This window comes from Canis aureus, chromosome 17 (assembly GCF_053574225.1).
Source record: "Canis aureus isolate CA01 chromosome 17, VMU_Caureus_v.1.0, whole genome shotgun sequence".
Classification (NCBI taxonomy): Eukaryota; Metazoa; Chordata; class Mammalia; order Carnivora; family Canidae; genus Canis; species Canis aureus.
In genome coordinates this window covers 2,281,137-2,298,616 of record NC_135627.1, presented here as the reverse complement: position 1 = coordinate 2,298,616, position 17,480 = coordinate 2,281,137, and positions in this window count along the sequence as shown.

The following is a 17,480-nucleotide window of genomic DNA, read 5'->3' as shown; positions in this document are numbered from 1 at the left end:
ATAAACAAATGAATTTAAATCAATCACCTTGACAGTAGACTTCCTTTTCAAAGAGGGTTTGATTCTGTATCTCTTGACTGCTCAGTTTTTAAGTTCTGTGTGTCAGTTTGAACCCCCGACTGGGCTTCCTCCCCAGATGAGCATTGTGTGCTTTAGGGAGGTAGGTGAGCTTAGGTGGGGGCCCCCGGGGGAGTCATCCCAGGCCTGAGACGTCCTCCTTCCCACCCTGCACCATCTCCCAGGCCAGCGCCCGCCCTCTGCCCATGTCCCAGGTAGTGTGTGTCGAGTGCTCTGCACCAAGCATGGCTTTCTAGAATTGGCTATATGTGGCTAAGTGGTGATTTTCTTGCAATGAAGCCTCACTTCTCAAATACTGGCTCCATTAAGAGAACGACCAGTCAGTAGCTCCTCCTGTATAAATGCTCTTGCCATCCTAGTTCATTCCTGGGCTCTTAAAATAGATTTGTTCACCATTAGCAGATGTTTCTCCCATGTGCATCTATTTGCCAAATGACAAATCCGTCGTGAAGTGACGGCACTTCATGCCTGTGATGCCAGGCGCTGACCCTGTTTGAAAGGGTAGCAGCTTCTTCCTCGAGGCTATATTCCAGCTGTGACCAGGGACATGTGGGGGGGACACCTGCCCGGCAGGAAGCCGCAGACATCCCAGTGCCCTGACGGGTGAGCTCAGCTTCTCTGATGGGCTCATGTACCACGGGCCCAGCTGTCCCTGGTCCTGGTCTGAACCAGTAACCTCAAAACTCAACCAGCTGAGATATGCTGTCACATGTCATGTTTATTTTAGAATTTCGGCTCCCCTTACAGATCCAGCACTGTCAGACACCCTCACTGCGGTCAGATGGGCACTGGCTGCCTAAAGACCTAGATTTTCCTGCAATTCTTGTTATGAAAACCAATGTGGGAGCCACTGCTTTGTTGGAGGGGTTAGCCCCCAGTAGGCCAATGGGGCACTGGCTCACATCACAGGCCTCAGCCTGAGGGGCAGTGGAGTGCAGGGCTGGGGAGAGTCAACGGGCACAGGTAGCTGCCCTTCATCCCCCACGTCCACACCAGGCTCTTCCCCAGCAGGCCTAACTGACCCCCACCCAACCTTGCCTCCCCCAGCCCACTAAGGGATGTGGGAGATGGCCCCTGGCCTCCCCCTGCCACACTGTCCTTGCTGTGATCTGATTGTGGCTGCAAACTGAGGACGCCTGGGACTGCCAGAAGCCAGAAGCTGGAGGGTCCTTCCCCAGAGCTTTTGGAGGGAAGGTGGTCCTGTCAACACTTTGATTTCAGACTTTTGGCCTCTGGAACTACAAGGGGATACATTTCTGCTGTTTCAATTGCTCCAGTGTGGCAGACAGGGACAGAGACAGAGACAATAACGTCCAGAATCTACAGCCTCGCTGGCCCCCTCCAGCCGGTGGATGCACGTGCACATCATGGGACCCTTTTGCGGGGCGGGGGCTGGGTCTACTGCCACACTCTCTCCTCCCAAAAAGTATGGTTCTGAAGAGGGTTGCAGGCTGGCTGGGGAAGAGGAAGGGTGCCCCCACACTCCCCTCCCGTGTGACGATCCTCCTTAACCAACCTGCGAGGGTCCTGTACCCTCAAAGCGAATTCTAGCATCCATGCCCTGAAACTGCCTTCCCCGAGAACAGTGAGTCACACTAAAGTCACACTAAAGTTTTGTGGAAGTTATGATATCTGATCCAAAATATTCAAAAGTAAGAAAAAAATATTCAAAAGTTTATAAAGCCACACTTAGAGTTGATTTGGGTTTTTTTCCACTGTAAGAATCTAGATCCCATACTACGTCATTAGTAACCTAGAGGTGATTTATTTTGGTAGGGAAAAGATGAAAGAAAGACTGAGGCAGAACCACATCTTTCCTGGAAGGGTTTCCTGGCTTCCATCAGCCTCCCCCGCCCCTCCACCCCGAGCAGGTAGGAAGTGAGGTGCTCCCTGAAGTGGGCAGGAAGGGAAGGGGCTTTGTCGTCAGGAGGTGCCCAGAGGATAGAGACAAGTCAATCCATAGATGACAGTCTGCTGTCCAGAAATGAGTTTCATGAAGTTTTAAAATAATTAAAAATTCTGAGCTTCGTTAATGTCAGGAACATTTTTATTTGATTGAAATGTTAATGAAAGATTCCACACATGTTTACATTTGATTACAAAATCACTTGTGTGGGTGTTTGCTTCATTCCTCTCGTGAATGAGCTTGCCTTTATCTGTTTTTCCTCTGTCCCTCCCACTCCCTCTCAGGAATGGAACCTGGAGTATCCTCTCTCCTGGAGTAGTCTCTCTCATGGATTGTCCTTCTCTCCTGGAGTATTCCTCTTTCTTGGAGTAGGCTTTTTCTTAGTGTATCCTCTCTCCTAGGCTATCCTCTCTCCTGGACTATCCCTCTGTCCTGGAGTATCCCTTGCTCCTGGAGTAGCTTCTCACCTAGAGTTGTATCTCTCTTAGAGTGTCTTCTCTTCTGGAGTAGCTCTCTCTCCTGGAGTAGCATTTCTCATGGATTATCCTTCTCTCCTGGAGTATTCCTCTTTCTTGAAGTAGCTTCTTTTTTTATTTTTTATTTTTATTTTTTGAAGTAGCTTCTTTATTGGATTATCCCTCTCTCCTGGAGTAGCCTTTTTCTTAGTGTATCCTCTCTCCTAGACTATCCTCGCTCCTGGACTATCCCTCTCTCCTGGAGTAGCCTCTCTCTTAGAATATCCTCTATCCTGGAGTATGTCTCTTCTGGAATAGCTCTCTTTCCTGGAATAGTCTCTTTCCTGGACTATCCCTCTCTCCTGGAGTATCTCTCTCTCCTGGAGTAGCCTCTCTTCTGGATTAGCTGCCTCCTGGATTATTCTCTCTGTACCTCCAGCTCCTAGCACAGTGCTAGCAGAATAGGAGGTGTACAGAAAATACTTGTTAAATTGAACAGAATGGACATTGAAAAAATCCAACTATAGCATGATTTTTAAAAAAAAACTATATAATCAAATAGTGAGGAACTGATTGAGAAATATGAAAGGATCAGGTTAAAAATGATTAAAGACACTAAATTGTTCCATGTAGATTAAAAAGTAAACTCCATAAAGGACAAGATAGGCTTAAGAAAGAATTTACTGAATAAATTATATTTAAAAGCAAACATCAGACTAGAAAAATAATGACCAAAAAAAAAAAAAAAAAAAAGAAAAATAATGACCAATTAAAAAATGAGCAAAGGACACAAACAGATTATACATAAAAATATGCAGAAAATACCCAGTAAGCCTACTGAAAACGAATTTATTCTTGCAAATAATCAAATTAGTGAAATGAAAACATTATATCTCCCCCAATAACGGCAATATCCGGTAATTCCTCACACTTATTATTTGTAAGGGTGGGATTTGCACACCAGCAAGCCTATGGATCAGCATACACTTTTGGGAGAACAATTTGGCAATACTATAATAAAGTCTTGATCATAATTTCTAGTTCTAGGCACTTATCCTGAAGAATTATCATTGATGTTTACATAGATTTGTCTAGTATTATTTTAGTGTGATTATTTAAATTAGTAAAAAGTTAACAATAACCTATATATCCAACCATAAAAGATCTTTAAACCAAACGATGGTACATCCATAAGATGGAACACTATGTACTGATTTTAGAAAAATCTGTATTTTAATCACTCCATGAATATATTTATTGATACAGGAACATAGTTATAATATATCATTAAATAATAAAAGGCAAACTACACATCTGTGTATGTAGCAGAATCCTATTTTTATATTAAAAAATTCTGTACATCTAAGCCAAGGCAAAGACTCATAGTCTATATCCTAAACATTAACAATGGTTAATATTTGAGTAAATGTGGTTATTGAATGCATACAGTTGGGCTTTTCCATGTTTTTTTTTAACTTAGAAACAGATCATAACCATAATTAAAAACTCAAGCTGTGATAGTTTAATGGTGAATGAACTGCTGGTTAATGATTCTGGGAATGTCCTCTCACTAATGAGCGCATACTGCCTCCTGAGCCATGCATGGGATGTGCAGTGGTCAAACATGACCAGGCATTCTTCCAAATGGACAACAGCCTGGCTCTCAAACACCTTCCCAGCGTTCCTGTTTGCTGTCTGCAGAAGGCAGGCACTTAGCAGGTGATTTTGAGGTTTGCCATTTTGGATAGTTTTGAACAAGTGTGCTTTTCTTTGTGTAAGCTATGCAGATGAGCCATTTGCTTCAAATTCTAACATAATTATCTCTCCGCCACTTACCTTTCCAGAACAGAGTCTCTCGACTCTTTTTGCCAGATCATTTTCCATCAGGGAGCCATCCTGGACACTGCAGGGTGTTGAGTAGCACCCCTAGCTTCCAACTGCTAGGTACTGGCAGCACCCTGAGACTAGTTTGACACCCAAGGATGTCTCCAGACATTGCCAGATGTTGCCCCTGGTTGAGACCCCAGCTCTGGAAGAAGAATCACTCCTAGTAAATAAAGAAGCCAAAGTATTCATTTCTTTGCCTGATTTACATTCCATTTTCAAAATCAGCCCTAATTTTGTAATATTTCTACCTATACTATATACAACACATAGATTGTTGCATACATAGAACCAGATGGAGAGGTCCATAACCTCACCGACCATGTAAGATATAAATTCCAGCTTACAATGATAAAATGAGGTCACAATTATTTACTTAAGGTACTCATAATGCAAGATTTTTCTGGCAAATATTTTCTTACAAATTCAAAAACTCAATAACATCCTATGACCACCGTTTTTTTTTTTTTTTTTTAAGATTTTAATTTATTTATTCATGAGAGACACAGGCAGAGGGAGAAGCAGGTTCCATGCAGGGATCCCGACATGGGACTCGATCCCGGGTCTCCAGGATCACGCCCTGGGCCAAAGGCAGGCGCTAAACCGCTGAGCCACCCAGGGTGCCCCAACCAGTGTTTTTATAAAGCTCAGACAAATATCTCCTGTTCTCAGCGTTAACTTGAAACACACCTGAAGTTGCTCCTTCTCTCGATTTAACGAAAATGATTAAAGGCAGGACAAGTGAGATGAGACAGACAAGGCTTGGCTCCATGTCTGCCGATGTCTCTCGTGTACGCAGCCTGGAGTGGATGGAGACTGGGCCCTCCAGAGATGTCAGGCTACTGCCCCTGTTCAATGAAGCTTCGTTTTAATTTCTTCTCTACGCAATAAACTTCCTTGTGTGAAGTACATAAAGGGTTTTATGAAAAGCAAACTGTCCACACTCAAAGTTCTGCTCTGAGACTGGTTTCCACCTGGAAATATGCTCCTTTACAATGTTATTACCATTTACTCTGGCTCTCATTTTATTGTTTTAGTTGTTGTTTTACTGTATTTTTTTCTCTAACTCATACACGTTGCTATGGTCAATTTAAAGGCCTGCAGACAGGGGTGCCCTCTTGGTGAGTCAGGACCAGCGAGGCGAGGTAAGCTTGGGAGCCAGCAGCTTTGGCCTTGGGAAGGGTGGGGACTCAAGGGGGAAGCCCTGGGTGACAGCAGAGCTTTCACACAAGTGCTGGCTGGGAGTGGCCAAATGGCTCCTCCACTGTTTTAGGACAAGTCAGAAATCTATATCTTCTGTGAACTCTTCCTATATTTAAATTATGCCCAGCCAATTCAAAAAGGAATGAGAAACATTCCATCATTCAAACAAAACCTTTTGTGGGGCCTGTTGTAGGGCTGCCGGGTGTGTGGCCCTGTCTGTTTCCAGGAAACCTACCTGTCCCTTCTGTCTACAGCCTCTGATGGAAATGCTCGGCATGCAAGCAGGGGGAGTCTTGCCACATCAGAATCTAACAGCTTTGCAACTGGGCTTGGCTTCACTGGAGGGGCTGATGTGGCCCTCACTGCCATCTCCCCACCCCCACCCCCTGCCCCAGCTCATGGAGGAGTCCGTGTGGCTCCAGCCTGAGCTCCCTTCTGAGGCTCCTGCTCGTGGTTCACGGCAAGGCCGGTAGGCTTGTGGGCAGTTTGACCCAGGCCACCTTGGCTCTGCTGCAGATGGAGCTTCCAGGGTTCTCTGCAGCAGGGGGAGGTCAGGGCGTGTTTTCTGCCAGTACCTAGTAGCATTTATCTTCGTGTCATTGGAAACGGAAGAGAAATGGGGTGAGCCCCGTTACCAGGCGTGAAGCTGGTGAGCAGATGGGATTTTCTGCAGGCCTAGCTGCCTCTGGAATTCCTTGGGGATACTCTGCAAGGAAAACTAGAACTTATGGGCTAGTATTGCCGGCACTATTAGTGATGATTCATATTCATACTCGCACCTCCACATCTTCAGAGAGGAAACAAGTGTATAAAACAACCAACAACCTGGAGTGTAGATCCCTGGCCTCAGATGGGCGCTTGGTGTGTTCAGATCACATCGGTTGGTGCAGTGAGGACATCCAGATGGGCGTCTTGGGTGAAGGGTTGCGACAGCAGCTGTTTGTGCTGTTTGTACAACTTTTCTATAGTTGAAATTGCTTCGAAATAAAAGTTAAAGTAGTCTTGGAACAAAGCGATGACTCGGCGTGTGGTGGTGTCATGCAGGAGAGACAGCGGAGCCTTGGCCTGAAGCACCTGGACTCACCCCTCGCTCCGCAGCTCACTAGCTGTGTGTCCTTGAGTGAGTTCCTGAGCCCCTGGGAGACCCCCTCTTGTCCCTCATCTGGGAAGTAGGGATCTCATGAACACCTTCATCATCACGTGATAACTCCTGTAACAATTTAGCTCAGCGGTTAACGTAGAACATACTCCATCGAGCCTCTGGTGCTCAGGCCATCCTCGGCGTTCCTTGCTCCTGCTGCACCAGCCCGTGCCTGCCCTCACCTGCATGTGGTGTTCTCCCATGTGGTATCCATGTCCAACGTCCCCATTCACTAAGGCACCAGCCACATTGGCTTAGGCCCAGCCTGATGTAGCACACCCTCATCTTAACTAGTTACGTTTGCACCAACCCCAAAAAAGCTCATGTCCTGAGGGTCCTGGGGACTGGGACTTTAGTTTATGGGTTGGGAGGGACACAATTCAGTTGCAACAAACGGTGTGATTATGAGTAGCACCCTAGAGGAACCCCATCCTGCTCTGCAGGTCGGTGATTCCATGTAGTTCTTAGAGGGGTGATACTTGGTCATTATTTGTTTGCTTATATAACAACAATTCACAAAGCACTCAAACAGGGCAGTTTGACCTTTCCGTTTCCCAGAGCTAATGGGAATTATTTGTGTTTCAGGGAATTTGCAACACTCACTCTAGGTGCCTGGGGAGAGGAAACACTCCAGCTCAACTTGAAAGTACCACTGCATGTCACTGGCCTCAAAATAGGTTTGTATCCTTGAAAAAGAAGGCAAATGTGAGTATTATGGTCAAATGGGTTCCTTTGGGTTCTGTCATTGGAGAAGTTTGCTTCTGTCTAGTTTAGAGCAAGAATGAACTCTAGGTGGGGTCTGAGAGTGAGGGTGGCTCCTGGGATTATAGGATCTGGAGGATGCTGTGTTCCTGGCCCAGAGGGCCATGGGCAGCTGCAACCACGTGCAGAGGGACCAGAGGCCTGGGTTCTTTAGGGGTGATCGAGTGGTTTGGCTGAGATTTGGGAGCATTGCCAGCCTCCTGGACCCACACTTACCTGTTTGCACACCCTCCGTGGCAGACATTCAGCTTCCAAATGTGAAGGCACAGGGGAGGCCGACTCCCCAGACGCATTTACCCAAAGGAGAAGGTCTAAGATAATGATTCTCAACCCTGCCTGGAAGCCTGTGTGCACAGGTATGTACATGTGAGCACTTGGGTGTTCCTATGACCTTTTAATTCAAGGTCACCAACAAAGACCCTTCTCTATCTATTTCTCTTCACTAGCCTGTTGACAATCCCTGACATTTTTTACCTGAAGCAATTTTTTCTCTGAGTGAAGCTCTCCCTAGATTCCTGGAAACCATTGCTCACCTACTCCCTCATCAAGCACTTACTGAGATCTTATTATAGCAAAGCAGTGTGTGGACATTGGGTGTGACAGAGTTGGTTGAATCACAGGCCCTGCTTTTAATTAATGTATAATCTCAAGGAAGTTACTCAAAAGACTATGAATACAAAAAAAGAATTATAGTAAATTGCATAGAAGAAGTAGCCCTGTGTAACAAAAGTTTAATCTTCAGATATCTAGACATTAACCAGAGATATTGTTAATGATTTCTACTTTAGTTCCACTGTACTCAGAGAACATACTCTTGAATCTTCAAATCTTTCGAAATTCATCGAGAATTACTTTATGTCCCAGCATGCAGTCTATCTTGGAGAACATTCCATGTATACTTTAAATAAATGTATATTTTTCAGTTGTTAGGTGTAGGGTTCTATACCAATTAGGTTGAGGTGGCTAATAGTGTCAGTTGGAGCTTACATGTCCTTACAGATCAATTATCTAATTGGACCACAAATTACTAAGAGAGGGATGGGATGTTAAAATCTACAGTTACAGGGATCCCTGGGTGGCGCAGCGGTTTGGTGCCTGCCTTTGGCCCAGGGCGATCCTGGAGACCTGGGATCGAATCCCACATCGGGCTCCCAGCATGGAGCCTGCTTCTCCCTCTGCCTGTGTCTCTGCCTCTCTCTCTCTCTCTCTCTCTGTGACTATCATAAATCAATTAAAAAAAAAATCTACAGTTACAGAAGTGAGTCTGTCTACTTCTCTTACTTTTGTCAATGTTCCTTTCATACACTTGAAACTAACACTGTCACAGATTTTGCACCCCTGGTCAGGTCATATTGGGACTCAGGATAGGAGTGACGGGAGTGTTGGGGAGTTAGTGTAGCAGGGTGCACGCCTGCTGAAGCTCATCAAATTATATACTTAAATGTGGAGTATGTATGCAAATTACACATCAGTAAAACTGACCAAATATATGTATATGTGTGAATGAATACAGCCTGGTATTTATCACATTTGAGAACTAAAACGAACAATGCTATACTACCTGGAGTTGACCTCATTAAGGAGGTGAAAAAATGTTTCATATGACTGAGTTATTCAAATGAATAAATATAGACAGAACATTAAATCTTCCAGTAAGTACATGAGATACCCCACCCCCAGCCCAGAGTGTACACTCCACTCTCCGTCCTAGCTTCTGACTCCACCATTTCCTGGGCACCCAGTTCATACCGCTTCCCCTTTCCTACTTCTCCACGTCTAACCAACAGCTCAGTTCTGGAAAGGTTGTTCCCTGAAAGGCCATGCAGGGCACTGCTGACTCTCTCCCACTCCTCTTGGCTTCCAGACCTAAGCTTGGCTCAAGTCCCCATGGGACCTGAAGAGACCATGTGACCAAGAGGAGATCTGCCATACTTGGGAAGAACTGTGTGGTTTTCCCCCTTTCTATGAACGGAAATCTGGGGAATATATGTGGGGATGGCAATTAAAGGTGTGGGACAAAGGTGGAAGGGACATAACATTGGATCAGGCTGGATTTATGGATATGAACTCACTAAGTAGAGATTGTGTGTTCAGTGTCCTTAGTCTGAGAGGTCAGCAAGGGCTTGTGTGATTGGTTGGCTAAGATGTCTGGGCAGCCCGGGGGGCTCAGCGGTTTAGCGCTGCCTTCAGCCCAGGGCCTGATCCTGGAGTCCCGGGATCGAGTCCCACATCAGGCTCCCTGCAATGGAGCCTGCTTCTCCCTCTGCCTGTGTCTCTGCCTCTCTCTCTCTCTCTCTCTCTCTGTCTCTCATGAAAAAATAAATAAAATCTTAAAAAAAAAAAAAAAAGATGTGGACTGAATGGTGGCCTACACTTAATGAAGTCAAAATGCCAGGATAGGCTTAGTGTGCTCCAGAAGGTATCTAATGGCTTAGGGACATTGGAGTGTTAGGGTGGATTTATCATGTAAGACCTGCTCATCCTGCAAGGGTCCAGGGGGCTCCCCTTTCACTATAATATAACTGGGTGCAGTTAATCTGTGGGGGTGCCCAGTCAACTGGAGAGCCGTGTGATCATTCTTCTCTGAAGGCTGGACCTCATAGTGTGAAACATGACACAATGGGAGTAATTGAATTCCAAGAGGAAGGGGACAGGTGGGGGCACTCAAGCTCCAAATGCAGGGTGGTTGTGGTCACCACAATGCACAGCAGAGTCAATCAAAGCAGAAATCAGAATAGTCTGACATGCAGAGACCCACGGTATTGGCTCACTCATCACGGCATTCCCAGAGGTAACACAAATGGGAGGCCAACTAAAGCCTTCCTTGACCTGTATGAACAGAACAGTTCTAGATTGAGAGATCAGTTCTAGATCAAGTGAACAAAAGTCCATCCTAAATCATGAAAACAGAGTCATGGTCCCTTAATCACTTCCTGGACTTGAGCCAGTCCATAGAACCCCTTGAGTGAAGGGACACTGTGTTTTTTCGTGGTATTTGCTGAGAATATATACTGTTACCCTTTCTCCTGGCCCTCCCCCGGGGTGACCGGGTACTGAGGAAAAGAAATTGATGTTTTGAGGATTCCTGGTTCTGAACTGACAGATTCCAGGAGACCCCGGACCTCCCTGCGGCCACCCATCAGAGAAGGGCTCGTGAAGGTCAGTGGTCAATGGAGTTTCAGCTGAGCTCCCTCTCACAGTGGGTCCAGGGGGTCCCCAGTCCTGCCCTGTGGCTCTGCTGCTGGTCTCAGCTGTGTAACTGCCACAAAGCTAGCCACCATGAAGCCCACAGCTGGGTGCGCCCCACCCACTACTGCATACACGCCAGAGGTAGAAGGTGGTCCTGGGAGCTGTGACGCTTGTGAGAAGGGTGAACATAGGGACCTGCTGCTGCTGAGTTTTGCTTGCAGCTGGAAATTCAACTCTGAGCATTTGTCCTGGCTTTTGTTCCGCTTTGTCTTGCCAATCTTGGTGCTAGCCATGGAGGCCACATGCAATGGGTGCTCTTGGTGCCTCTGTGGCCCAGGCCATGGCAAGGCTGCTCCATCCTCAGTGTCGCAGCTGCCTGGCTGTCACAGCTTTGGCTCATTACTCTTCCTTCATGTTTTAGGATTCGTCACCAAATGACCCTGGTCAAATCAGGTCATTGTAGAACATTTGGTGCTCTTCCTCTGCTATTTGTTGAGAAAGATTCTGAGGCTGTGACCTCGCTTGGACCCTGTATTCCCTGTTTTCTGGCTCCCTCTGTCTTCATGTGGGTCACCCCCCTGTATTCTCGGACCCGTCTATGTGACGGTGACTCACCCTTTTTTGAACTCCTCCTGTGTTGGCACAGGACTGAGACTGAGTCATGTTCTCGAGCGCCATCCCCTCGCCTTGAAAGGAATAAACTAGTTCTGAACGGAAAGGTGGCAAGTTTAACAGTTTATTTAATATGTATTGTTCCATAAGATGGAAGCCATCACATTTTACCTCTTTCCTGATCATAGACACACTTTCCCAATCATTTGTGAATAGTTAACATAACTTTGTCAGAAATCCAACGTGCAGTTAATGTTTGGTGGTAAGATCTCCAAGACGCTCTCAATCTTGCATCAAAACCAGACAGCATAGGACCAAGTCTGGTATTACGATAAACCCAAAATTAGAGGAGTAGGAACTTGTCTAAGATTACATAAAATGTGATGTATGACCATTAATTTTTGAAGTACTTGGTTTAAATAGAAAAGAAAGACAGATACAGTGGGAGTAAAGCAAGGTCTGTGCGGGCACAGGCTGTGTGGGTCTCATCTGTCAGGACACTCGCAGCTCTTGGCTCAGTGCCTGACACATAGTAGGTGCTCAGGAAAGATCTGTTAGATGGCTATGTAATAAATAGACAGGAGAGAAACAGCTCAGTCACTGCCTCGGTTGCTTTTGCTCATGGAAGCGTTGACTCTGTAAAATAGAAGATCATATGTCATCCACAAGAAAATGCCAATTCATTGTCATAACTTGGTTACATAAATAGAAGTATGAGGTGAGAAAATGCAAAGTATAGCAAAATGAATCTGGAGCTCTTTGTATATATCTTCTCTACTTTGCTATTTAAGATACGAGCTTCTAAAATGCCTTCAGCTTTATCTCTTTGCTGGGAATAGAATTTGAACCTAAAATACATATGAGGGGGGAATCTGAACTCACTTTCCACACAAGATTCCTGAGGGATCGAAGGGGAAAGACAGGGATTCAGGAGTATGTGTGTGCATGTGTGCATGTGTGTACGTGTGTGAAGTGGAGGTTCTGGGTGTGTGTGTGTATGTGTGTGTGTGTGAATGAGCATGTGTGGAATGGGGGTGCTGGGGTGTGTCTGTGTGCATACATGGTGTGCATGTGTGCATGTATGTGGAGTGGGGGTGCCAGGCTATGTTGGAAGTGTGTGTGTGTGTGCATGGGCTTTCATGACATGCACATGTGTGCATTGTGCATACGTAGTGGGTGCTGGGGATGTGGACACATGCATGTATGTGTTGGAGTAGGAGTGCTGTGTGTGTACGCACGTGTGTATGTACGTGTGTGTAGAGCGGCTGAGGTCATGGGAAGCATTAAAGGACGCCAAGGGGGAGGGCCCAGAGCTGGGGCAGGGAGGTGGCAGGACGGGAGTCACAGCTCTTGCTTTCTAAGTGCACAGTTGACATACCTGTCCAAGGTGGCTCTGGCACCTATTCCCCTGTCCCGGACACCCTTCCCTGTCCCGGACACCCCCCACTCCCGAACTGGGGGAGAATTTCGTTACGCCCAGGCGCCCTCTGCTGTCTCCCTTTTCTTCCAGACGCTGAGTTCGCCCCTTGGAAAAGGCCTGCACTCTGGAAGGAGTGTCCTGGATGCAGACCCTGCTTATTGCAGGTGGAAGACGCACGAGGAGCAGGGGGCTCTGTCCCCACCTCCTGACCCCCCTTGCCACAGGCCATTCACTAAGCTGGTCCTGCTTGACCAGATGGGCCACGTGCCAGGCCACAGTCTTCTTCCTCTTAAGTAAGGTGGCCTGAGCCCCCATCGTTCAGTCCTAGAAACACCCGACTCTCCTCCTCAGGGTTTCCACTCCTGTGATGAGCCCAAAACCAGTCTCCTGGAGAGAACCATGGATGGTCACCAGCTGCTGGAGAGCCTGGTCCAGGCGGCCACGGCTCTGTCCCTGCTGCAGGGATGCCCCTAAAGACCGCCGCGGGTCCTGTCCACTCTGGCTGTGAACAAGGTCACCAGAGCTGGCCCTGGAGTCAGGGGAGAGGGAGAGAGGGGTCTCTCCCCTTGGCACCTTGGTTTCTGTGGCATGGACTCACAGTTGCTGGTGCAGCTGCTTCCCACATGTCTGTGAGGTTCCCATGCACACACTCAGATACGCACCTGCTCCCACACACACAGGCATGTGCCCACACACACTCAGACACACACCTGCTCCTGCACATGCAGTCATGTGCTCACACGTGCGCACACACACAGACTCAGACACGTACCTGCTCCTACATACGCAGGCACGTGCTCACACACATGCACATACTCATGCACACAGGGATGCGCTCTCATACACTTACCCACTCACACACACGTGCATACGCACGTGCACACATGTGTTCACACATACAGGCACCAACAACCCCCCTTGGGTTGTGCCTGCAATGACAGGATGACGGAAAAGCCAGAATCCAGATGTTGGAAGAACATGAAGCCTGCCTCGCGGCCTTTGGAGGAGACGTGGTGCGGGAGATGCATCCTCGCTCTGGAGGTGCTCCTGACGGGCCGCTGAGGGAGACGCAGCACGTTCTTGGGAGCACCTGCTCCGTATTGAGCGTTCCTAATGCAGAAGCGGATCCGGGGGAGAGTGGAGCGCGGCCTCGGGCTCTGCGTCACACCGCAGCCCTCTCGGTGGCTCTGTCTTGTGCTCCCGCAAGGGAGACGAGAGGGAGACTAGAGGGAGACAAGAGGGCTTTGGTCCCCGAGCACCCAGAGGTACAGAGAGGTCCTGAAACACAGCTGGGGCGACTGTGGCTCTGCCCACTTGCCATATGCAGTTATCACAGCTCCACCCCCCCCTTCACTTTTCCTGCTGAACCTGAGTTCTGTTCGCAAGGCCCACGAGGGAACCTGAATGTCGCCCGCCACTGCCCTAAGGTCACGGTTCTACCCTGCACTTACCGCTAGTGGCCCACAGGGGGTGTTAACCAGCAGCTTTTTTTACTGTGCTGCTCATTGATCCCCACACAAATCAGATCTCAAATTTCAACTTATTTATTACACATAAATATTTAGTTAATTCCTTGAATCTTATAGGACTTTTATCAATTTCACTGATTTCATTTGTTTTCTTTAGCCTCAAAACTACTTTTCCTCACTGTCTGCAAACAAACTTTAAAGGATAGTGATATGTATGTATTTTGAAGATTTTACTTGTTTATTTATTTGAGAGAGATCGCACATGAGCAGGGAGAGGGAGAGAGAGAAAAATCTTCAAGCAGACTCCTCGCTGAGTGCAGAGCCCGATGCAGGGCTCCATCTCACAACCCGAGATCATGACCTGAGCCGAAACCAAAAGTCGGACACTTCATGGATGGAGCCACCCAGACGCCTAGCAGCGATATATTTTTAAGTCAACATTTAAACTGAAGCATAGCCTAAGTTCACAAATCATAAATGTGCAGCTGGAAGACTATTTGCAACAGCAACATGTCTGTGGTGCTATCTCCTGGGATAAGATCTAGAATCATCCCAGAAGATTCTCTCATCCCATTCCCAGAGTAAGAACTCCCTTAACTTGTTTCATCATATGTTAGTTTTTTTTAAAGGTTTGTTTATTCATGAGAGAGGGAGAGGCAGGGACTTAGGCAGAGGGAAAAGCAGGCTTCCTATGGGGAGCTGATATGGGACTTGGTCCCAGGACCCTGGGATCATGACCTGAACCGAAGGCAGATGCTCAACCACTGAGCCACCCAGGCGTCACATCATAGGTTAGTTTTGCTGTTTTTAAAGTTTATATTGTTCAGTTATATAATGTGCCTGGATTCTCTGGCCCAATATTACCTTCATGACATTGTCCATGTTCTGAGAGAAGCAATATCACATGGGCAACATGTCCCTGCAATAAAGAGCCCCTTTGAAAATGTACAGCATGTTTATTTATCTGCCTCCTGCCTGCAGGCGTTTGGGCTGCTCCCAGGGCAGATCTGTCACAAGTGATGCAGTTTTGAGCATCCTGGTTCGTGTCTTTTGGTGCACAGGTGTGTGCATTTCTGATGGGTACATATTTAGAAGTAGAATTGCTGGGTCGTAGGGCATATGTGTGTTAAACTTGTACAAGTGTTAAACTGCCAAGCAGGTTTCTGGAAAGTTGTAGCAATTTACACTCCATGGGCTGAATAGGGGAGTTTCTATTGCTTTACACCCTTCCCTTATGTGATTTAATACCACATTTTTCATTGTGCAAAATTATTACAGTACTTGGTATATTGGTTTTCAAGGGTTTTGCTAAACAGCATAACTTTAGCTGGATAGTGGGGAAAGAGGAATGAAGATATAAGACCTATGTGCATCACAAGCGCTCAGGTATGTATGTAGCACGCAGACTGTTCTAATGGAAATCTTGAAATGTTTCTCAAGTTAGGGAGCCTCTTCCTGATTGATGAAGGGTGCCGTGGATGGAGTTCATGGTTCTTGCACATATGAATCCCGTGGTACTTTCCACTGCTGCGTGATTGATCTCCAAGCCCTAGCTGAGGGTCGTGTAGGGACCACAGAGGTAGTCTAACTTCCCCAGGCAGAAGCAACTCATCCTTGAACCAGAGACGCCTTCTCAGAGCTCAGCAATGTTCCCGCCATGCCTCACCAGCCCAGAGGTGACCTGCGCGTTACCAACTGGAACATCTTGTCTACGCTGTTTGAAGATGAAGGCAGAAGATAATGAAGAAGAGAGAAGGAGAGAGCATAGAAATTCACAGTGTAGAAGTAGGACTGGGTTTCCCTCTTCTTCAGACGTTTGCACTGAGGGTGTGAACACAGGAGGCTGTGTGTTCTGCTTGAGCCCTGTTTACTCTGTGAGCATCAATGGGTTAGAGGTACTTCCAGGGTGACCAGCATCATGGAATTCATTCTCCTCGAATGCATACTAATTCACTCTTCTTTTCTGGACTTTAGGAGACAAAGGTTTCTCCCATACACCATCTTTCTCTGGTAATTCTAGATGTTCTCTGGCTGGGGAAATACACCTGCCCAGGCTTCTGAATGAGCATGACTGCGCCTGCCCCTCCTTTCTGAAACTTGGAACCGGGTAGATAAGCCCAACCGCACTTGTGACTCACCAGGGGCCTGAAGCTGATTTCTCAGATAAGTCTTGCTCCTCAGACCCTCTTCCCGCATGTCTTGTGGCCACAGCCGTCTTTGCAGAATTCCCAGCTCACATTCAAGGGGGTGAACTGTGACCATGGACAGAGCCCTCAGCTCCATAGAGACCCAATCTGTTAAAAGCAGGTTCTCCCTGATAAGCGGACTAGTCACAGAGCACACTTTTTGGAACCAAAACAAGGATTTTTCTTATTTTTAAAAAGTTGGTTGTAATGAAGCCCTTATTTATTGTAGAAAAATATAAAACATAAAAGTTACCACATTAGCCATTTTAAGTGTATGATTCTGTGGCATTCAGCACATTCCCACTACTGTGCAACTGTCTCCACCGTCCTTCCCCAGAACTTTCTTATCCTCCCACACTGAAACTCTGTCCCCATGAATCACCAGCTCCCGGTCCCTCCCCCCAGCCCTGGGTGACCTCCATTCTACCTTCTGTTTCTGTGGGTTTGAGGACTCCAATGACCTCATATGAGTGGAATCACACAGAATCGGTCCTATTTCTACCCCGCACAACGTCTTCAAGGTTCATTCATGCTGTAGCAGGAATCAGAATCCCCTCTTTTGAGGTTGAATCATATTCCATTGTATGGGCTGTATTTTGTTTACACCATCGGTTGTTGGACACTTTTGTTTATTATGAATAGTGCTGCTATGGACATTGGTGTACAAGTATCTGTCGGGATTCTTGCTTTAAATCCTCTGGGGTAAGACTTCAGTGGTGGAATTGCTGGGTCAGATGGTTGCTCTGGGTTTAACCTTTGAGGCGCCTCCACACGGCTCCCATAGCAAATGTACCACCTTAACTTCTTGTACTAAGAATTCTCACTGTGATACCAGTGACTTCCTTTTGTTTGAAGGTTTTTACCTATAAATTCAGTTTAATAGACATAAGGCTATTCCAATGATTTCTTCTCAAATGGGCTTGGTGAGTTTCAATCTTTCACGTCATTTGTCCATTGAACCCAAATTCTTTCTGGCAACAGAAGTCCTCTATGGCCATTTCTGCCTGTGAAAAGGTTTCACAGCACTTATGTGGATAAAACCTTATAAGTGATGGAATCAGAGCTTGTCATGCCCACTAGGGGTTCATCTTAGGCTCGACTACATACTTCGACTTAAGAGGGCACCAGAGCCATGCACAGGACACAGGCAGGGACACGTCCTGCCACAGGGTGTA